Source organism: Schistocerca piceifrons, chromosome 5, assembly GCF_021461385.2.
Source record: "Schistocerca piceifrons isolate TAMUIC-IGC-003096 chromosome 5, iqSchPice1.1, whole genome shotgun sequence".
In the NCBI taxonomy this organism is placed as follows: Eukaryota; Metazoa; Arthropoda; class Insecta; order Orthoptera; family Acrididae; genus Schistocerca; species Schistocerca piceifrons.
Window position 1 is genome coordinate 128,152,513 of NC_060142.1, and position 24,597 is coordinate 128,177,109.

General features: G+C 43.6%; 1 non-coding gene across 1 annotated transcript; it reads right to left on the reverse strand.

The window, feature by feature from the left end:
• Positions 1-6,455: 6,455 nt before the first annotated feature.
• Positions 6,456-6,530, reverse strand: Trnat-ugu. Its single transcript has one exon. It is a non-coding gene; the product is annotated as a tRNA-Thr (tRNA).
• Positions 6,531-24,597: the final 18,067 nt, after the last annotated feature.

Here is a 24,597-nt window from a genome sequence, read left to right on the forward strand (position 1 = left end):
TACTAAGGCCGTGCGAATGAAGATTTCTGATTTACTTCAATTTTCTTCAGTATTTTTCCCAAACGCATCAGATATGGCTTTTGAAAATGTAAAAGATGCGCCATTGTTGTTTAGCTAACCAGTATTCGAACAGTGTAGTGCACTGCACAGTTTCTTAAAATTTCAGATGTATGAACAGACTCGACTTATATCCAGTAGGTCGTTGGGCTGAGACAGTAACATACAAAATCCGTCCTTGTTCCCCATTTGTTCTCTAGTTACACCGTAAGGAAAGAGGGACTGTAAAGAAACGAACAAATTATTTCCTTTGCATTTTTTGTATCTTTGTTTCAACAGAGAAATGGTATATTAATTACTAAAAATAATAAGAGTAATTAAACGCGATGTATCACATTTACCGCTGTAAAAAGAAAAGATTCGATTGGTTGAGCACATGGTGTTACAGAAAAATGATAAAATTAATTAGGCTTGTAGGATAAGAAATAAGGGGTTTGTCCGCAGAATAGGCGAAGAAACGAATGTGTGGAAAACACTGATTTGAAGAAGGGACGGTATGACAGGGCCCCTGTTGAGACATCAGGGGACAATTAACGTTGTCCTAGAGGAAATCGCCGAGGACGTAACTTGTAGGGCAAGATAAGGGATTGGAAAAATGCATAAAATATGTTTGAATACGTTGGATGTTAGTGGTGGTACTCCGGGGTGATAAATAGATTGGCATAGGAAAGGAAGTCATGGTGGATCGCATGAAACTGTTCGGAATACTGCTGAACCCCCCCCCCCCCCCCAACCTCTTCCCGCCAAATCTGTCTTGGTTTTGTGCATTGCGTTTTACTACGACTAACGAAACATACTTCAATCTCTGAATGATTCCTTTCTTCTTAATCTTCTCCTCATTATGCGCACGCTCAGCTGACTTTCATCCTTTACCCTAACTGCATTAGTTGCGAGAGTCATTTCGTAAATAATGCACATAATTTTTGGTTTAATTACTTGCTACCGACCTATCCTGGCTTTACTGGACAGCATTAAGTATCTAACACCGTAGAACTTGTAAGGCGTAGCGTTAATAAATTATACACACAAACCTTCGCCGGGAGTCTGTCTATTAATGAAAACCGTATCAAAGCGTCTACCGTAGCTCCTAAGATTAGCCGTCATGTAAAAAATAAATAAATAAATAAAAATAAAATAAAACAAGGACTCAGCCGTGAACGAGAACTATAATTTAGAGCATGTATAGAAGAAGAAGATATGTGCAAGATGCCTAAGATTTGGCACTAATAGTTTCGTGCGTCTGAATGGTCTTGTAATTAAACGTAACTTCGGGAACTCGCCTGTCCCCCACCTACCTTAGTTATTCCAACTAGGAAAAAGGGGACCTACGGTTTAACGTTGAATTCAAAGGAGGAATCCTTTCTGGAGAATTACACATCGTTGAGAGGTGAATACTGGGTTAAAAGACAAACTAAAAACATGCATGGTCCGACAAGGGTTCGATCCTGCGACCTTTCTGTTTGTTAGGCACACACATCACTGGTAGACCACCAGGGCCGATATAGATTCCGGTCAAGGTTCGCTGCTCTCTGGAGTTTCGGCGGCTGTTTATTGCCTTTCCTGCCAGGTACCGCCTCCTGTGTACGACCACTTTGTTTCGCCCAGTTACAGCGATAAGTCACTCTAAACGACAGGTAAATGTCGAACAGATATCAATACATATATTCATCATTACTTTGCGGTAATAAATTATACACACAATTGGTCCTCATCAAACCATCTATTGGTGACAAACGTATTAAAATCCCCACAACAGCTCCTGAAATTATCGTGTATAGATAATTTTTGGCTCACACCTGCCCATACGGGGCCGTGGAATGAAATTACAGCTTTTCCCTACAGTGATTCAAGACAGTCTCCTCGCCTCTCAGTGACGTAGTTTAAGGTCTAAGAAGTTTCACTACACCGTTATTTGTTGAAAGGTTCGGGTATCGATGCAAAGAAGCGAAACTACGTCCTCAGACAGATTCATTCACGGCACGGTGGCCTATAGGGACATCCTGCTAACACTTCGCTTTCCAATCGCGTTTCTGACGTGCAAGCGAATATTGGCATGGAGGCTGCGAGGCGCAGACTGAATTTAACTCAGACTGAGTTTAACTCTGGCATAAACCCCTCAGTGATATGAAGCCAGAATCGTCGTCCTTGAATCAGCTCCTCGAAACACTTTTTGACCGTGGAGAAAATAGGCGTCTCTAACCTGGGAAGAGTCGCAAGAGCCAGAAAGAAAAAGCAAGCGTAGAGGGTCGTAGATACGTGGGCGCGAAACGGATTGCTTTACGCTCTTCACTGCAGTATTGTTAGCGCCGCTCTGGTGTTTATCTGGGCTGGCGAGCTCCTTGTCACGCGCGTTATATTCGCTTACAGCGCTCCAAGCGGACAGACCTGGAGGTAATTATTTTTGAGAGCAGTAATGGCTTTCGCATGCATCGAGATGCACGCCAGGGCGTGATTCTAAATTGTACCGACATCACCTTAAGCTACACTATCCTTAAAGCACTGTAATTTTCTTTTCATATAAAGTTTCGATCATAGTATGCATTCTTTGTTCTTATACAGACAGAACACTCGTAACCGGTGCACGGAGCAGGTCAAGTCTACTTAACTTAAAATCGGGTTGCGCTGTGTTTAAAACAATATTCTCGATTCTTCTTCAGCTACTAAACTGCAAGCTGTGTAGCTTTCACGACTTTCGTGTGGGACCCTTCTCACTGCTTCCAACTAGTGCATCATTTATGAAATTACTTCGCACTTCCTCTTCTATCATGAACCTGTTAGTGGCTTCTGTAGCTGCTTTTAGTTCACTGTTTTTTTAGGTACTCGTGGTTAATGACTTACCAGCAAGGTTCCTCGTTCTCATGGCTTGGGTCTCCGCCGTAAAACTACGTTTTGTTGGCAAAGAAGCTGGTGGGTCATTTGCTGGGTTTACAGATTGCAATGACTCTCCAGGTTCTTTGTCAATGAGACGCCAGTAACTCCGGTAAAGCTCGCAGTAAGAGAAATGAGAGCCAAACTGCTACCAAATAAGGTTCAGGTAAGATTGCATGTTTTAACGTGAATGATCAGTTATTGATTCGGAACGTGACATTGTACGTATAGGACTTCAGAGAAATGCCACTTAGGGTCGAACTTAATAAGGTGAAGCAGGTTTTAACTACGTCATGTCCAAGAGTGTGTAGTCAGGGTCCAAGTGCAATGCTGCGAACGAAACGCATCGCGTTATGTTTCAGGCGGCGACAAGGCCACAGTTACATGTGTGAAACACAAGCTCTGTGCATAAAATGTACTTGCAGATGGTTCAAACGTCCAAAAGGATGCTCCTTATGGTAAGCCGTGAAGCGAATGAACCATCAACAAACGCAGTGTAAGAATGCAGAGTGTAGCATTGAATAAAATGTCCTCTGGATTCCAGCTTTCGACGAACAGAGATTGTTTGCAGATGATGCTGTCATTTACTGTCTTGTACAGTCATCAGATGATCAAAACGACTTGCAAAATGATTTAGATAAGATATCTGTATGGTGTGAAAATTGGCAATTGACCCTGAATAAGGACAAGTGTGAAGTTATTCACATAAGTACTAAAAGAAATCAGCTAATTTCGATTACGCGATAAGTCACACAAATCTGAAGGCTGTGAATTCAGCTAAATACTTAGGGATTACAATTACAAATAACCTAAATTGGAACGATCACATAGATAATATTGTGGGTAGAGCAAACCAAAGACTGCAATTCATTGGCAGAACACTTAGAAGGTGCAACAGCTCTACTAAAGAGACTGCTTACAACACGCTTGTCCGCCCTATTCTGGAGTATTGCTGTGCGGTGTGGGATTCGCATCACGTGGGACTGACATCGAAAAAGTACTAAGAAGGGCAGCTCGTTTTGTATTATCGCGAAATAGGGGAGATAGTGTCACAGACATGATACGTGAATTGGAGTGGCAATCATTAAAACAGAGGAATTTTTAGTTGCGACGGGATCTTCTCATGAAATTTCAATCACCAGTTTTCTCCCCCGATTGCGAAAACATCCTGTTGGCACCCACCTACATAGGGAGAAATGATCATCACAATAAAATAAGAGAAATCAGGGCTCGCACAGAAAAATTTAAGTGCTCGTTTTTCCCTCGTGCCGTTCGTGAGTTGAACGGTAGAGAGACAGTTTGAAGGTGGTTCATTGAACCCTCTGCCAGGCACTTTATTGTGAATAGCAGAGTAATCAAGTAGATGTAGATTTTATTGCCTGCACTACTCTGCAAACTCCGCTCCACCTGAGCTTGCTCTGTAAAGCGGTCACCGGGTTAAATTTGACGAAACCTCTGCCGTGGACCGTACTAGCGGTGTGTACAGTGTGGGTAAAGAAGCTATTCGAAAAAAAATTCACTGACAACACTCTTGGTGGAGAGAGTGGCGTGCGGACTCAGCGTAGCGTGGGATCCAGAGCCCGCGAGGTGAAAGCAGCTCCCTCGAACGCACAGTCAACGTATGCCCATATATGGCGATACCGCGGTCAACAGTGACGTCACAGTCGGCAGCTAGACTATATAACGGCGTACCAGCAGCCCAAAAGCACCCGCTACACTTGACAGTGACCAGAGAATCCTTGGTCGAAAGATCGTGGCATTTTGGACACTTGACGCTGCTGGCTCCTGAGAACATTTCATTCCACAAACATAACGACGAACAAGGTTGATTAAGTGCAACGGATCCAAGATGCTACTCCAGGTGTAAAATGAATGTGTGCAACGGAGAGTAATAAACGCTAAAATTAAGATTTGGCCCTGTCTAACTACCCTCTAAAGCAGATCTTAGGATCTCTTAATTCTGCAGGGTGTTACAAAAAGGTACGGCCAAACTTTCAGGAAACATTCCTCACACACAAATAAAGAAAAGATGTTATGTGGACATGTGTCCGGAAACGCTTAATTTTCATGTTGGAGCTCATTTTAGTTACGGATGAAGCTTCATTCCAACGTGATCAAATTGTAAATTTTTACAATCGACATGTGTAGGCTGTCGAAAATCCGTACGCAATTGTACAATCACGTCATCAACACAGATTTTCTGTGAACGTTTGGGCAGGCATTGTTGGTGATGTCTTGATTGGGCCCCATGTTCTTCCACCTACGCTCAATGGAGCACGTTATCATGATTTCATACGGGATACTCTACCTGTGCTGCTAGAACATGTGACTTTAAAAGTACGACACAACATGTGGTTGATGCACGATGGAGCTCCTGCACATTTCAGTCGAAGTGTTTGTACGCTTCTCAACAACAGATTCGGTGACCGATGGATTGGTAGAGGCGGACCAATTCCATGGCCTCCACGCTCTCCTGACCTCAACCCTCTTGACTTTCATTTATGGGGGCATTTGAAAGCTCTTGTCTACGCAACCCCGGTACCAAATGTAGAGACTCTTCGCGCTCGTATTGTGGATGGCTATGATACAATACGCCATTCTCCAGGGCTGCATCTGCGCATCAGGGATTCCATGCGACGGAGGGTGGATGCATGTATCCTCGCTAACGGAGGACATTTTGAACATTTCCTGTAACAAAGTGTTTGAAGTCACGCTGGTACGTTCTGTTGCTGTATGTTTCCATTCCATGATTAATGTGATTTGAAGAGAAGTAATACTATGAGCACTAATATGGAAAGTAAGCGTTTCGGGAAACATGTCCACACAACATATTTTCTTTCTTTGTGTGTGAGGAATGTTTCCTGAAAGTTTGGCCGTACCTTTTTGTAACACCCTGTATAAATTACAATGTAAACATAAATGAATGATGAAGGCAAATAATCCTACTAAATGATGTTGTTCCTGCTCATGTATCTATTGCAGATTTTAAAAAAACCTTTATATTACAAAGTTTACATTCCCTAAGTAAAATTACTAATCAATTTCCCAACTCTGCCCCTTATTATGACTGCGTGGTTTAATATCAATAACGCGAAATGACTGACATCATCTACGTACCAAACACTAGAAGACACTGCTTTCAAAGATGATCTATGGTGGTGTGGAACCTCAGTGGAAATAAACCAATGTGTTCACAGCTGTTTAGCTTTTATAGCCTTAATAAGCCGAAGGAATTTGCAATATCACCGTATGTACCGCATCCGGTGCGTCGAAGTGATGGTTCTCGTACTTTTGTGCGAGGATGGAAGAACTCCAGCCACAAATAAACTCTTTCAAACTCTAGGGTGACAGAAGGCGGTCCTCTGACTAATATACTCTAGTACTGTCTTCTCCTCTGTGTGTTCTACAGACGAGGAACGCGAACTCCCAGCCACAATGACGGAATTCAGATAATTAGAATTATGTGAATACCTTCAACTGCTAAGGGACGTTGATATATATATATATCAACGGGGACAGGTGAAAATGTGTGCCCCGACCGTGACTCGAACCCGGGATCTCCTGCTTACATGGCAGACGCTCTATCCATCTGAGCCACCGAGGGCACAGAGGATAGTGCGACTGGAGGCACTATCTCGCGCACGCCTCCCGCGAGACCCACATTCTCACCTTGTATGTCCACACACTACATTCGTAGTGTCCCACCCCAACACACTCACTACTCGTGGAAGACATTCTTGCCAGGTCCCGTAAGAGTTCGGGAAATATGTGTGCATCCGCACAGAAGAAGAAGGTCATGGCCGGTGTTGCCAGAACTTTTTTTTAAACATTGTTTGTGATGTCGAACATTATGAGGCAAATGTCTGCAGACCAAGTAGCGACACAGATAAAGTATGGTCTTATTTTCGACCTTGCCGTCCAGTGATGCGCTAGATTAGACAACTGTCGTAACCGGCAAGGAACATCAGAGCATCCGCCAGGTGGCTGGAATTGAGGCTCATCAGATGTGACCTGTTTTGAGCTGACCCAGGTCCATCGGGTAAGCCTCTCCTCCCCGCCCGCAACTGCCACCACGTTGTCACTCTTCTAGCCGCCGTAGCACCAGCCGTTGTGCTGATGGTGAACAGTAGAGCTAACACCTGCAGTCTGCAAACACGCTGTAATCGAAGACTTGTAAACATTCTGACCAAATCACCCTGATTTGTCACGAAGATAGCCACGCACTCGAGGATCCATCTGTAGTCAACTAGTGTAGTATATTTTGCTAATAATGTTCTGAAGCGTGTTCCTGATTTTGGAACAGCGGCAAAAGGAATGGCTAGAGATCCAAAAGTATAACCTTCGCTTCAACGACATATACTTTTGTACTCTGCCGGTAGCACTGGCAGATCGTCGTAATGCCTGCTCAGTTTGGAAATCAGAATGTCTGGCATGGAATTGTTGTAGTTACCACCAGTATGCATTTGTAACCCTGTTGTGAAGACCATACTGACAACATATTTCTTTTTAATCGCCTTTTGAGTAATTTGCGCTGTCCTCTGGCTTTTTCTGCCTTCTGCTTATCCTTTCGTTTTTACGTAACAACTAGGCCTATCATGCCCTATAATTTATTTTCCACGTTTCAGCTGTTGTCTGCCCGAACTGTCCTTCCTCCGTACTGCTCCTTACATCTGGAAGTTATTCCAGGATGACGTAGCTTTTTTTCCTTTGAGTGAGTAGTCTTCTAACGGGTTCGATGCGGTCCAGCACGAATTTCTCTACTGCGCTATCCTCTTCATCTCGGAGTAGCACTTCCATCTAACGTACTCAATTATTTGTTGAATATAGTTCAGTCTTTGTCTTCCTATACAGTTTTTACCCTCTATAGCTCCCTCTAGTACCATGACTGTAACCTTGTCCGTCCTTCTTGACCGGTTTTTTTTTCCATACGTTCCTTTCTTCGCTGATTCTGCAGAGAATCACTTTGTTCCGTACCTTATCAGTCCACCTAATTTTCAACACCCTTCTATAGTACCACGTATCCGACCCTTGGATTCTCTTCTCTTCCAGTTTTTCCACAGACCATGACTCACTACCGCACAATCCTGTGGCTCCAAATGTACACTCCCAGAAATTTCTCCCTCGGATTAAGGCCGATGTTTTATACTAGCGGACATCCTTTGGTCAGAAATTCCCACTTTGCCTGTGCTAACCTTTGTATGTTTTCTGGTTTTCCTCATTACTTCCGTGTTCGTTGTTCGCTGTAGCGTATGTCCCACGAATCTATCCGCTCTCTAGTAGTACACAGAATCTCATAGACCTCTTTTCTCGCCTATACGTTTTAGTTCTATTTCATTTCGCACTTTATCGGACCAGACATCTAAGTTGATTCGGGACTTCCTAGCAGATGGAATTCAAGACGTCGTTGTTAAAGGGATCAAATCGACAGATGTAAAAGTAATTTCAGGAACACCGCAAGTGTATGTTTTAGAGACGTTACATTTTACAAAATATATAAGTGATGTAGTGAAAGACTGTCTGCGGATGATGCTGTTATCTACTTTGAGGTTGCAACGCGAGAAGATTGTAGCGAGTTACAGAAAGACCTGCCGATGATCGGCAGTTGCTGGAGGGAAAGGAGCGTAAGTGCAACGTGTTGTGAATAAACAGGCCAGGGGATACATTATGCTGCTGGCGATATAGCACTGTGAAGGGTAACAACTGTAAGACACCAAGGGATAACAATAATTTGGTTTGGTCGCCAAATCAGTTTTCCTTATTTTTAAGTTTCACAATGTGTCTCATGTTAGCGCCTCATGTTGCTTAAGAGTACAGTGTGAAACGAAATAGAGAAATGTAGATCACAAAGAAGAAGTGAACGCTGTTGTTTGTTACTTATAGTAATTCCACGATAACCCGTAGCTCTAGATCACGGAGTCTCGGTTTCGATTCCACGCCAGGTCGGAGATTTCATTCACAAGGGGACGGGGTGTTGTGTTGCCATCTTCATTCCATGTTCATGGACGGGCAAGGTGGCCAATTGGCGAATAAAAAGACTTGAGCTAGGTGGCCGAACTACGGCAGACTTAGTCACCAAGCCGATAATGCTATACCACGATTTCATTTTAATCCTTACCAACATCAGCGTCGAAACAGGCTCAGGCAGTACAACATGTTATACGCGACACAATCTTTGCCACTAGGTGGCGTTAGTGACAGTACCAAAACATCTGTGACAGTAGGCATATCTGTGACGTCTGAACGCATGTTACAAGAAGATGTATCACTGAACTTCAATTATATAAAAAATTAGTACAGGAGCCATTATATACGGGCTGATTCAGCTGGCCCTACCTACGGGTTTTGTGCAATCCACAGTGCCTTCGAAAGTCACGTGCGAGATTTTTATATTGTCTCGCTTGCAGTGCGCAAACTATTAGTCCCAATGAAAAAATGAATAATTTTGTAGGAAACGTAATGTCGTTAAATTTTTTACGGGGACACGTTTTCGCTGGAATACGTTGTTTTCCAGTTGTTCAAGAAAAACCCGCTTCAGGATCACTTCTGTACGTTTTTCTTCAATAACCCGAAAACTGCGGTCTCTAGAGAAAACGTATCCCAGTACAAAATTTAACTACATTAAATTTCCTACAATAAGGTCCTGGTCACTTTTTCTGTAGGACTAAGAGTCTGTATGTAGCGAGCGAGAGAATATTAAAATTTGCTGTGGTATTTGAAGGCATGCGGGTTGCATTAAACCGGTACGTAGGGACAGCTCAGTCACTCTGCATAAAAGCAGGTACATCAAATTACAAAAATTTAACGCATTTGAAAGTTGGTTCTAGGTGAACAAGAATATTATTACAATTAGAAAGGACTTCTCGATGTACAGCCCAGCGCCCGAATATGTTTGTACTAGGGGTGAGAGTCTGGAGGAAACTAAATCGGAATGATCACCTAAAACTAGAGCAGGGAAAGCATTTGGTACGCTGAGATTCATTGGAAGGATCTTAAGGAAATGTAATTCATCACCAAAGGAAATGCCTTCCGAAACTCTTTATTGCTACAGCAGGCTCATCGGTTTGGCACGCTTGCCCGGCTGGATTAATTGGAGCGACAGAGAAGATCCAACGAAGAGCATTTGGTTTCCTCACGCGCTCGTTTATCGAGCACGAGAATGTTACGGTGATGATGAATAAACTTCAGTGGCAGAGGTTACAAGAGAGGCGTTCTGCACCACTTAGCAGTTTACTGCTGAAATTACGAGAGCGTAGCTTTAATGAGGAGTCGGACAACATGTTACTACGGTACAGCCGTTCGTCAAATGCAGCGTTCGCGAATAGAACAGGGAAGGGCTGGAAACGGTAGCGTTGCAGTAGGCACACTGCGTAAGATGGCTTGCAGAGTCTAAATGTAGCTGTAAATGTAAGCCAATCCACGTAACTTTTATCGTTCTTCGTGAACACCGCTTATCAAATTCACAGATTATCCTTGTCTGAACTTCCTGCGACCCATGTGATACTACACCCCAAAATTTTCTCCCTTATTTCCATGTGGATAATTTACCAGTAGAGCTCTGTTTGTTAAAGGCAGCTTTCTTCGCCCACTCCAATACACAAAAAGCCTACTAGTGCTTGTGAATTCAGACCTGGGTGTTCATGAATAATTACGAACTTGCTTTCGCTCTGAAATTTACCCAAAATCATTGAATAGGACCTCCCCTAATGCAATTTCCCTAAAAGATTTGCACTTGCGAGATGGGAGATCTTTCGCAAGCTTAACTAAGAGGTTAATGTGAAGTGACTGAGAATAATTTAGATGTGAATCCTGATTGCCAAAATGGAACACCTGTAGACTCAACCTGTGCAGAAGAAATGTGCCTGCAATTTGTAACCTATACTGCCTTACAAAAACTGTTACACTATGACATACAAGATAAGCGTCTGTGTCATCCCGCCGAGCGGTCTAGGGCGCTGCAGTCGTGGACTGTGCGGCTGGTCCCGGCGGAGGTTCGAGTCTTCCCTCGGGCATGGGTGTGTGTGTGTTTGTCCTTGGGATAATTTAGGTGATGTAGTGTGTAAGCTTAGGGACTGATGACCTTACCAGTTAAGTCCCATAAGATTTCACACAAATTTGAAAAATTAGTGTCATCCCGTTCGAAGACCCACCAGGAACGAGAGTAAAAATAGTCCTCGCCCATCTGTGATTCTGCAGAAAAACGAATTTTGGAGCCACACGCCCTGATTGGGTGCCGCAGGTGAAAGCTGCGCGTACGACCAGGATATACTTCACGATGTCCTGCAAGGATACACTCCCCTGGCAGACGGAGTTCGCTAGAGATTGAAACGCTCGGGGAACGAGTGACTTAACCCGCCCTCTCACGCGACCTGCTTCTTACCGCAAAGCACGCCAGACTTGGTGTCTGTTGTGGTTGTTGCACGCTACGAAACGACCGTCCTACACCTCACAAAACGTAACACGCTCCTCGTCGCGATTTACGATCTTAGCACTTTACAGAGGCAGTTACCGGTTGCGTCTCGCTCATAAGCCACACAGTCTTTTTACGAAAACGGACGCGTCTAAATTAGCTGCGTTAAAACTTTTCACGACGTCGAAGAAGAAGGGAGAAATTAGCGAAGATGATTGTGAGCTGTCCGATAGATTGAACAGAGAATTCCTGGTAGAGGAACAGCACATAATGCTGTGCAACTTTCTCAGATACACACTAGTAAACTCAGTTGAATTTCTGTATCATTTTAGGTCTTAAATGAAATACACAACAGTTAAAGCATAGTGTCTAATTTCAGATTGTGCATGCATAATATTCATATTCTAGACGTTGTAATGACTACCATCACCGCAGCTCGTACTCTAAAGTGCGCGTTACTTACGATGGCGGCCGAGTTTAGGTTCGTTCTGCGCTTCTGACGTCACAAAACACAGTCAGCCAATGAACAGAGAACGACGTTGCCAGAGCTCGACTGCGGTGCAGAGCACGGACGAGTGTCTTCAGTTTTAGAAACGTTCAGTCATAAATAAAGTAATTGAACAAAAGCAATGTCTTGATAGCAGAATTTATTTTTTTAAGAAAGTTTGGAAAAAGCATTCTTTATACCGTTTGCTTCATATTCTATTAATTAATTAAACCATACAAGCAATAAGCCTCCTAATTCAGGCGATAGCAAGGAAAAGTGTTTGTATCATTCTCATTAACCGCTTTTTCGCAATAAAGAACAGCGGTAATTGTTTATTTCCTATTGTACTTCGACGAAACGTGAGTAATTCATAGTCATACCAACAGTGTTTGTCAGTATTTTGCGTTATATTTTGAAATACTCCAGGAAATGTGTTGGTTGAAGATGGGCGTTAGCGTAATGGTTAAAGTGTTTGACTGCTGAGCAAAAGGTTCTGAGTTCAAGCCTTGTTTGCTGCTTAATATTTTTTTCTTTATTTAAAAACAATATCGAAGTGTCTTACTTCATGAATTTTATACGTTTCAACGTAATTTTTTGAAATTTCTGGTGGCAGCTAAAATCGACCGTACGGAAAGTATATGCTATGGACTTTTACCACTGCAAACTCTTCAAAATTTCGTGCAATGGTACATTTAATGCTGCACAATAACTGCGTTGAACATCGAAACAAAATTAAGTCATTTATGGGGGGAAGGTATCAGTCAAGAAGACGTGTAAAAATCAAATTTTTGGACCAAATAGTTTTTGTGAAATCGAATGATAAGTGTGTCAAAGCAGTCGGAACACCATGTGTCTGCACAGGCGAGCAGTGCAGTGATGACAAAATCGCGCATATCGCAGAACGCGGGGAGTACGTCTCTGTAGCAGCGAAGGGGTTAATGCGGCCGTGGTGGCTTTACTTCATAAACTGCGCGCTCCCCCCTAAACGTAAGTTTGCTTGGCGCGTGCAACTGGCAACGCAGCAATCTCCCGCGTCTGGGCGAGCATGCGCGAACCGCCAAGATAAAAGAATTGAACTATAGTGGCTAGCGTTGCTTCCTCTGGATCATGGGGTCCCGAGTTCGATTCCCGGCTGAGACTGGGTGTTTGTTCTGTTCTCATCATCGTCTTTCGTGACGGTGACTATATTGGACTGAGTAAACTATTGCACTGTGAAAAAATTGGGACTTTGTACGGGCGCTGATGACCGCGCAGTTGAGCACCCCCACAAGCCAAACATCATCATCGTCATCAAATGCCGACAGCGCACTTCATCACAAAATGAAAGAGTTTTTTTTTTTCGATGCTGATCAGCACAACTGAAAAAGATAATTACCGGCAAGATGCAGAGTGAGACGCTCCATAAAAATCAAGAGATAGGTTTACATCTTCTATGAAAACTTTCATAACAGCGAAAACGTCCAGTGTGTGTAACTTGAATTTACAAGCTGAGACAGACTGCCAATCACTTTAAGATTTCTGGCAATTGGGGAAACATACCAGTCGTTGGCCTATGCAACAAGTATTGCAGAAAATACATTAGCCGTACTTCCGTGTCCATGCATAATGTTATTAATGCGAAAGTAATTCTGTCTGTTAAGCTTCCACGACTAAATAGCTGAACCGATTTTAATGAAATTTGATATGGAGATAGCTTGAACGCTGGGGAAGAACATAGGCTACTGTGAAAAGTGTTTAGTACAAGAAATTTATCGATTTGAAGAAAATAATGTGAAATATGGAACAATAATTGCTCTCAGTAAAAGCTATTTACTCTTTGATTTTTGAACTTTGTTACATTTACGAATATGCTTTTATTGTTGGATGTGTTATATATATAAAACTTTTCAACGTAATGAATACAATATTTATACAATCCTCAGCCTACTTAATCCATGCTTCTATTATAATTTCAGTCACGAGCCCGTCGCATTTTAGCCGCCGAGCGTCGCGCTTCTCTTGTAGCTTTTGAGACAGAGAGACCTTGTGCCTTTACGTGTAGAATGTGGGAGGCTTTTAGTGAGGCTGCATTTGATTATTATATACGAGGGCCGCGGATAATAGGGAGAAACGTGAGGACCTCTGACATTATTGCATGTACAAATGTAATAAAATTTGCACTGCGCCGACCTACAAGTTATTTATTTTCTTTCTTCGTCAGTTTAATGTTATTTAATAATTTTAGGAAGCCCACATTTTATTTTAGTGCCATCACTCACCGTAACAAGACTCGATTAGCGTCAAAAATTCGTTGTCTTTTGGTTAGCTATCCTGATCCTTGATCTCGGGTCCCGGGTTCGATTCCCAGCCTGGTCGGATTTTCTCCGCTCGGCAGTATGAGCGCGCGCGCGTGTGTGTGTTTTGTCCTTATCATCATTTTATTATCAACGACTCGCAAGTGCCCGAATTGGCGTCAAATAAAAAGACTTGAACCAAGCGGCCGAACATCCCGAATGGGATCTCCTCGGCAATAAAGATACTCGCCCATTTCGTTTCATTTTACTGAAATGCGAGCGCAGCCACGGATAACATTTTATAATAAATGACGCCAACTATTGCAGATAATCCTTCTGCGAAATTAATAAGAAAGACCCACAGTATTTTCCAAAAGAAAAAGCGAATAAAATGTGTGGAAGTAGCTAGGCTCTAACCTCCTCTACTCATTATAAGTTATGACGTAGTGAACTACGTTATGATTTCAATAGGCAGCTTCGCCTGAGTTATATACACTGTCTAAAATCTGTATTTGCAGTTATCAATATTTTTTATTTAACTATAACAAATAGTACCAAAAAGACGCGCTTTTCATTGTGTCTGTATTATCTGAGCTCGTTTATCAAAATCTGCTCGTATAGACTTCATCACATATCAACGACGTTCTATGGCGGATCTACTCATTTTGGCAAAACGCTTCTGCGATATCCCCAGGATTAAAGTACCACGTAAATAAGCAAAAGTTCGCCTACAGTTCTCGACATATTCGAAAACAAATTCCCGTAAGGCGTTAAAAGCCGACTACAAGTACCACACATAGCACCAATTTTATAGGGCGGGCAAAATAAACGTCGGCCAGAAAATATTCCATGCACCTTAAGATAGGCAATCCAGTTTACATCGTCCAAAGTATTCTATTTTGCATCACCTTCATTATGTCTTCCTCCTTCTCCTCAGTCTTCTACCTGTTCTTCTTCTTGCGTTCAGCACGAAGTGATGCACAGTCCGTGAAGATTTCTGCAGACTACTAGAGGAGCTACGCTTGCATTCGTAGCTCCTTACAGCTGCTGAGACTGCGCTTGACACTTCACATTCATGTCTCCTTCTTCTTCTGTGGTAATCTGCTTTAGCACAGGTATCTACTGGACACTCCCCTCTCGCCTCTCTCCTCTACCTCTTACTGAATCTGCTGATAATTTCGACCATTTTTAGTGTCCCTCAACATTCCAAGTGCTCTTCTTCCCCTCCCTAAGTTTCCTTCGGTCACTCTTCGTTACAGAATAATTCCTGCCAATATAGGCCCCAAAAGCCGTGTTTCCCTCATTCCTGTCATTTCCACAGTGTTTCTTTCATTTCCTTTCCTAATCTCAGGACTATTTCTTCATTTGTCATTCTCTAGAGAATGACGGTACATTGGTCAGTGAGCTACTAGAGGAGGTGGAGAACAGCGGGTGAAACGGTGTTCTAATACCACTGGGCCTCGTTGAACCCTGACACAGGGGATGCAACGTCATATCGCCAAGGTTGTTGTAAGTTTGACTCGATTTTGTAATCACTGTAATAACATCACATACCCTGTCAATCCGTGAAGTTTCACTTTGTTTTCTCCTCCACTTCAGCGTGATTCACTGTTTTGTCAGGCACTGTACTTTCCCAGGCGCTGTAATCTTTAATCGTATACTTTTCAGAGGTCAAGTTCATTCATTATGTAGCCGTGAGACGGAAAATTCTTACGCCTTGTTGACAACCAGATGTGCGAGTCATTGCAGCCTGAGAACCCTTCTCGCCAGCAACACGCCCTAACAGCTGCGATGCGAGCGCGTCTGGTGGCAAAATCAACAACCACTCTGGTGTGCGCGCGGTCGAGGTATAGCGACGTTTAGAATCCTATGAATGCCAGAGAGATCCAGAAAGTGAAAGGTTTGTTGACGTTGTTCTGATAGAGCTAAGAAAGATATCGCATGTGCTTTGTCTGGAATGTAGTATATATTTAATGCTGTTATGGGAAGGCGGTCCGCAATCAGTTTGCGTGTGGTCGTGCGGAGTGAGCATGAAGTTTTCTCCTTATTAGAAAACTTTATGTCTAAGGAACTATGGTGGATACAGCCACGCGTTTTTTGCTGCTGGTAGCTTAAGTAACAAAGCGTTTTGTGCATACTGTTTCACAGGAGCTCCGTTTCACCAGTGTACTGGTGCACCATCTTGCTGAAACGCTACCTGGGGCTGAAATTCGTTTAACTGAGCCGCAACGTGAAGTTTCAATGTGTTCCACGTAAACGTAATGATAGGCTCCGTGAAAAAGGACGTTTGAATAATTGTGTTGTGCATTAAGCCATACGTTGCATACACTTTCGGGGTGCCCATTACCTGCTTTACCTCAAAGATCCGCATATCATGATTGTTTTCTATCGCCGGTCGCTGTAGCCGAGCGGTTCTGGGCGCTTCAATCCCGAATCGCGCTGCTGCTACGGTCGCAGGTTCGAATCCTGCCTCGGGCATGGATGTGTGTGATGTCCTTAGGTTAGTTAGGTTTAAGTAATTCTAAGTCTAGGGGACTGGTGACCTCAGATGTTATGTTCCATAGTGCTTAGAGCCATTTGAACCCATTTTTTGTTTTCTATCTCGGAGACGTAAAAAGTCGCTTCATCGAAAAAAACAAATTTTTATTAAGATGGTCATTGCTTGCATGATTCGTTCCCACGTGTTCATAATAGCATCCTCAGCACGTTTGGACCCATCTTCTGGCTGTAAAACATGCGGTAGTTGCACCTCGTACGCATGGAAATGCAGCGGTTTTTGTAAAATTTTCGCCGCAGTGCTTTACTGTATGTCTGTTTCTCTGTAAATACGACACGTCGTTTTCCGCACATATCAATAGCTCCGTCACTCACCCCAGATCTATCGCGTCCTGCCTTGTCTCTTTAAACTATCAATACCATCCTTTGACGCTCTTCACATCTGCCGGATCTCGACCATAGACGTTTAGGAACGGTCGCTGAACCGTAATAGTTACCGTGTTTCATGAAACCACTAAAGACATTGCGTCTTCTGCAAAGACGCCTCAGCGCTCGTAAATTATGCTGCCTGTCGTATGAAAACTCCTGGAGCTAAGCCATCATTTGTAAGAATGCCGTACGGATAGGTGCAAGGGTATCCATAGAAACTTAAAGCGTTGTCCTAGCAGATGCAACAAGCCACGTACCTGTCTGCGGTATAGTCGCTTAGAAATAAACTTTTGTAATAGGGGAAAGAGTTTATACTCACCCTGTAATTTGAGATAAAAGAGCGCACTAAGTTAAACTCGAATGTGGTCGTAGCTGCCCGCATGGTCGAATTGGTTCGCCCTACGACCTGCACCCCACTTGACTTTGCCGAGGAGCGTGAATGACATGGTGCGCCTTTCATGCTGTGGACTCCTGTTGACGTCCACTAAAATTCTTATGCAATCGGCTGCTGCTCAAGCACTGACACGCAAGGTAAACGTTTTTTTCTGGCTTCCTCGTCCAAGCAAGTGGTCTGTCACTGAGATGACATAACAGCGAGTGGCAAGCGACAAATCACCGCCGGCCGCAGTGGCCGAACGGTGCTAGGCGTTTCACTCTGTAACCGCGCGACCGCTACGGTCGCAGGTTCGACTCTTGCCTCGGGCATGGATGTGTGTGATGGCCTTAGTGTAGTTAGGTTTAAGTAGTTATATTTTAAGTCCCATAGTGCTCAGATCCATTTGAACCATTTGACAATCACCGAAGCCACGCTGCTTGCCGGAGGTGAGTCTCATCAGATATGACCACGTTCCTAAGTAGTCGTGTCTGGTGAGGCTTCCTTCCTGCAACTGCTGAGCACCCAGCACCATTTTACAGGAGACCAGCCTTCGACTTGATGTTAAAGAGTGAGCCGTTGTTGCAAATAGTGATTTCAAACGAAGGGAAATGCCATCGTCGAAGAACTGTAGCTACATTGCAAGAGCAAAACAGCTCTGGCCACGAAGAAAGCGCTACGTACAAAAGTAAACAACCGCAGTCGTACAGTTTACCACTCCTCCCTTTATGTACATCCAGCGCAGCTGCATTTGATGTTGTGGTCTTCGGTCCAAGGAATGGTTTGCTGCAGCTCTCCTTGCTACTCTGCCCTATACTTGCCTCTTGATCTCCGAATAACTACTACTACCTACATCCTTCTGACTCTGCTTCCTGTATTCATCTTTTGGTCTCCCTCTACGATTTTAGCCCCTCCCCCCTCATTTCTCTCCAGTACTGAATTGGTGATCTTGATGTCTCAGATTGTGTCCTGTCAACCAATCCCTTCTTCTGGTCAAGCTGCGCCACAAATTTCTTGTCTCACCAGTTCTTTTCACTACTTCCTTCTTAATTACGTGATCTACCTATCTGACATTCCACATTCTCCTGTAGCACCACATTTCAAAAGCTTCTATTCTCTTCATGTCTGAACTGTTCACGTCCATATTTCACTTCGTACACGGCTTACACTCCCTACAAACGCTTTTAGAAAAGACTTCCAGACACTTAAGTCTATATTCGATGTTAACAAATTTCTCTTCTTCAGAAACACTTTTTTTGCAATTGCCAGCCTACATTTTATATCCTCTCTATTTCGGCCATCATAAGTTATTTTGTTGCCCAAATAGCCTAAAGTTAAAGCAATTACAGCCCTCAGTCGCAAAAATTAAGTCTTTTGGCCTGGTTTCGACGCTTATATGAGTGCCTTCGTCAGAAATGAAACATTGAAATAAAATAATTATCAAGCGATAAAGCTTTAGTTTCAAAAATTTTAAAAAAGATTACATGGAAGGCGAGCCTCCATGGGCTGCTCTTACATGTCACGCCACAGGAAAAAAATCCTTTTCTGCTTTTAGAGTCTCGTTTCCTAATCTAATTCTCTCAGCATACCTGATTTAATTCGACAACATTCCATTACATTTGTTTAGCTTTTAATGATGTTCAGCATACCGAGAAAAAAACAGTAGCGTGGAATTGTTGAGCAGGGGAACTCAACTGCAAAAATGACGGTGAGAGCAGCGAGATAGTGAAACCTGGTGGCGACGTGCAGCCTATTCCTTTGGAATACCATCGAGATGCTTCTGTTGCTAAGTTTCCACTTTCGTCTTGGTTCATCATTTAACAAGGAAGCACTATTCTGGCCTCGAGACATGGACACCTGTCCTGCTAGAAGACATCAAATGCGAAGGGCTGCATGTGATCTCCAATGATGTGCTTAAATTTGATACCTGCCCACGTCTTTCGAGCATTTTAAAAATGTTTCAATATGGAGAAAATCCGTGAGAGACTCCTGACTGTCTGCTACCAGGCATACAAGATCTCTGGGGTGTCAAGGGGTTGCCTTCCTGCAGGTGCCTAGGACTCCAAGGGTTGACTCTTTACAGGGACGTTTTTAAAGTGCTCACCAAATGTGGGCGAGTGGTACTGAGGGTTTTGCCAAGCTGGGGTATCTTAGGCGGACCCTTTGCCATTTTACTCATGCATGTGTCAGTGTCGCGTTCCCCCACGATCACGCCACAGGAGAGCTTGAAATAGAGAGCTGAAAAGCGTAAGCACTCTTTGCTGTTTCAGATCGCATTCAGCTTTCATTAGGTGGGGTTGACCTCCCCCTATTGCTTCCACATTGTGCACCAGAGCAAAAATTGCAGTCTCACTGCACTCCAAAGGGGTGCAATCACATTCAATTGGGTTACTGGATCACGATGTCCTTAGAGAAAGGTTGAACCGTCCGCAGATTGTCAGCAGTGTCAAACATTGTCAAGAACTTCGTCCCGTTGCTCATCGCACAGTGAACTGTCGTTTTCGACCGCGTACTATATCCGAATCAGTGCCTCGGGGGAAGGGTTGATTTCGCTGACGCCTTTATACCACCCCCTGAGACTTTGTGTTTGTTATGTGCGGTGGTGTATCTAAAATATTTTCCACGGCCACCCATAAGAAAACCGCGTAATTTCGACGTTGAGCGTCGGAGTCCTGACCTCCATCGCAGAGGCGTCAAAAGAGGGGTGAAATTTGATTAAGGTGGAGGGGTGCGAATATCTTCCCATCGCGTGACATGTCCACTATGGCGTAGCGCAGAATTGTGGTGAAACGTGGTACCAATGTGACGTCATTATCCACCTTCACCTGACATGAACCTCTGACTTTTCGCATGTGTCGCCGGGCCGGAGGATGACGAACTATGTCAGGACTTTCTCCATTGCAGGGGAAGGTCGTAGCTACTTATGAGCCAAGTTTAAAACTTGCACGTTGCAATGGAAAACACTTACGTGGTTCCGAAAAAGAATCCTTCAACTGTGTTGTGCAGTGTATTTCCGAAACTTAGTTTTCACTACACTTTAGAATTTTGTTCTAGTATACTTTATGCCCTTGGTTCATAGAATTTCCACTCACCTCTTTTCCCCAGTTCACGTCTTGCAATGCGCAGTTACTGTGCAAATAACTAACAGAATACTGTGAGCTCAGTGACGAAGTTTTCTCCTGCTTATAGGGATAGTGGGCCAATGTGGTTTCAGATCCTTACGTTACCTGCAGGAATTGTCAGTATACTGAGACTGCACTTAACTCTAAGATTCATGTAGTTTCTACAAGTAATATTCCACTTACGTTCACAACGTGGATCTCTAAATATGGGTCGGATCATTCAAATGAAACCACGATCTATTTTACATACAGTACGAGCTCATAAACAGGCCAGTGTGTTTCCTCAATTGCGAATGTCGCGTTGGGTTTGTAGGGAACTACTCACGAGGAGACTTGAACAGTTGCCTTTGGGAAAAAAATCAAGGACTCCACCGAGGAATCCTTATGATAGCCGCCCTTTTAAGGATTTAAAATTATTATATTTGTGGATAACAAACCCAACATTACATCCGTTGAAGAGATCCGGCTGTCTAACGTGGAGTTACAACTGAACGACCACTTGCTCGCTGATGCTACAAACCTTTTTCCATCAACGAGTCCCCACCCGCCCCTTTCTCTGTCATTTCCTGCATCAACACAAGTACAACGCTGTCCTCTAACAGATGTTTATCGAAGTCTACTGCTCCGCCGGCCGGGGTGGCCGAGCGTTTCTAGGCGCTTCAGTCGCAGGTTCGAATCCTGCCTCGGACATGGATGTGTGTGATGTCCTTAGTCAGGTTTAAGTAGTTCTAAGTTCTAGGGGACTAATGACCTCAGAAGTTAAGTCCCATAGTGCTCAGAGCCATTTGAACCCTTTTTTTCTACTGCTCTATTCTAAACCGTCTTTCACAACATACAGCTGCCACCGCAAAGGAAAGGTGTCATTACGTGTAACAGTTTTAGCTGGGCGCCTGAAACGAATTTTTGAAGTCTCCCGACGAGGATACCACAAAGCTGTCTTATATTTCTTGTAAAATATTTAAGTCAGAGCGCTAGCTCTCCACAATACATTCTTAATCTATAAACAATTTCTGTTTTCAAGGAAAGATATATTGTTATCAGCATTTTTCCATTGATTGATGTTGCCTCAGTTCCTTTCGTTGTAAAACGAGGAATAAAATATGTGGATGTGGTCATTAGAGCTTGCTAACCAGAAATGGCTCGGGCGAACGTATAACACTTCGACACCGGCTAATACTGCATATTTCATGCGGCCACTAGCTAGAAATTGACATGTAATTCGTTAAGTTCCATGTGCTTCCGCAGATTAATAGAGGAGGAAACACGTGCATTAGTTGGTATCTGGTGAGGTATCAAGAATGCGGTTCGTGTAATTTCTTAAATCGAGCACCATTCCTAATGCTTCACCGGATGTCATCTAAATTATTACGTCCACTTTAACTCACTTATTTCAGGAGGCGTCCTGCTAAACGGTCAAAGCGTAATATTTATTAAGACTGAAATATAAGAAAATCTACGCTTTAAGGTGGTCCCGAAGGAAGAAATATTTCAATGTGTGGAAAATGTCGTAGACTAATCACAGAACTTCATAACTGTTTTTCGTGGCATATTACGGATTTTCTGTCTGTTTTTTGTCCATATGCCGTGGCTACTTCAACCAAAACCGTTTTATTCAATGGCAGCGTAACACAGCCGGGTTCCTCTGCTTAGGGCCTTGAAAATAAAGGCAAAAGAGACATGCTGCAGTTCTGTGCACTTATTAATTGTGTTCGGTTAGCGTAGCCATCTTTAACAAAGGTCTAATGTAATACCATACACGTATGCTTTCGTACGTTCCACTGCTGGAAATATTTCTCCTTGTCATTTACCACGAGACTTAACAAAAACTCCATTATTTTTGCCTTCTTGGAGGTACCTTTCTCAACTGCATTCCTCAACAGTGTGTGCTCTACACAAATTGCGTCTAACTGTACAGTGTTGTGTATTCATCCAAGCTATTGCCAACCTACCCCAAACTTCAGACTGTTGAGTCTACATGGCAGAAATTCCTTCACGCGGAAATATGTTTCCAGTACTACTGTGGAAGGTACGATTTCACTTAGATCGCATATTACGTGCGTACATCTTTCGAAAACAAGTATCATATTTAAAGTTCTCCACTGTAGCAATGCAGAGCTACGTACGTCCATTGCAGAAGAGTTGGCGAAGTGACGAAATAACTTCTTATTTGGTGTTTGATTTCTCGGCATAAATCACTACTTAGCTCTGAGTTGTTTGTTTGCTTCTTTGTATGTTTAACGGTAGCCAGCCATACAAGTCTACCGAGAACTCTCTTGTATAATCATTAGCTATGCCGCAGACATGTACGCTAACATTTATGAAAATTACAACACCAAAAACAATATATTAGACGTGGTTAAACGTTAACGTCAATTCATTAAATTATACACAGGAATCAGAATCTCCAAACATTATGACATATGGTGGCCGAGCGGTTCTGGCGCTACAGTCTGGAACCGCGCGACCGCTACGGTCGCAGGTTCGAATCCTGCCTCGGGCATGGATGTGTGTGTTGTCCTTAGGTTAGTTAGGTTGAAGTAGTTCTAAGTTCTAGGGGACTTATGACCTCAGCAGTTGAGTCCCATAGTGCTCAGAGCCATTTGAACCATTATGACATAAAAACAATGAATGTCTGTCTCTGCGTTTTCGTGGGGAATGTCCCTCCATGTATGTATTAAGCGTCTTGAGTGATTGGTGGATGACCAACACGACCGAGGCACTTGCCTAGACATATTAGGCTAAAGGCCACTTCAGGGTACAAGTGATAGGGCCCATGTGCAGTTTTCGATACGCCATTGCCTGTTCCTAGCCATGGGCCGCTCCACAGAAACATCGCAATTGGAGAAGCCTAGATGAGGGATAGTGCCTCAGGGTCTAGTACACTTCCAATGCAATGGCTGCAGTTCAGATGGCTCTCAGTGCCGAAGAGTCGCTTCGCAAGTTACATTCACTTCGCCGTGCGACGATAACGGTTCGTACTGTTCTCCACAAGTCGAGCCACAAACAGTCCTAGGATTTAGCGAAGCCATTTCTCCGCGATAACTTGTCTACCACATGTGCTAGACGTACAAACTTCTCTGAAGTTGGGGAAGATGTTGCTGGGTAACTGCACAGGTGGAAGTGACGGGACGGGTTGCGAGTCCGGTCCACATCCAAACTCAGCAAACCACTGTGCAGTACTTGGCACTAGGTTTGTCGGTTCCCTTTGTAAGACATGTAAGCCTTTCTTGCCGTTCCAGTCACATATGGGGCGAGGGGATAGTGATTGTTTAAATGTCTCTGTGCCTGAAGTAATTAGTGTGATCTCTTCAAGGTCACTACGGAAGAGATACGCAGTCTAACTGCATTTTCCCAGTATCCTGTGGTGCATAATTTTACACTTCCGATTTAAGGATCGTGTTAATTTCTGCACCACTTTAAAATCATCTAGATCTGCGTCAATATTTGTGTAATTTTTTTCTGGCAGGACTTCATTGCAGACAACTGCATAATCTGCAAAAACACTGAGGTTAATAGTAACCTTGTTTACCAGGTCACTAATATGCTACACGAACAGCAAGTGTCCGAACACTCTTCTCTGCGGGCACCTGACGTTTCTCCCCAATATGTCGATCATTCTCCATGAAAAATAACGTACTGCCTTATCCCCACGAAGCAGGTAAGAGTACTGGCCGGGAAAACGAAGTTCCTGTTTGGCGACGGTTAGACATTTCAAACGACTGCAAAGTACAGTTTTCCATTGAACAAGCCATAATTGGGATGTAATGTGCGCCATTTGCAGTCTGAGGCAACTGCGTGTTCTGGACAATAGAAACCGCTGCTGTCGAATCCGTTTCCCAACCACAGCCAGCATCACGAGGAGTCCATCTGTCGAAGCACGGAGTTCCACATGTGGAGGAGGACCCAACACTGGGGATGAGACCCATCCATCCGTTACGGCCAAGTTGGAGATCGTGACGTTTGTTGCCGACTAGCAGCTCTTTGATGTGTGTAAGCCTCCTCTGTTTACTGCCTCCACACATGCTACACTGCTGTACAAAATTGCTTTGTAGAGGCGAAACGCCGAAATGTCACTTTATGATTAA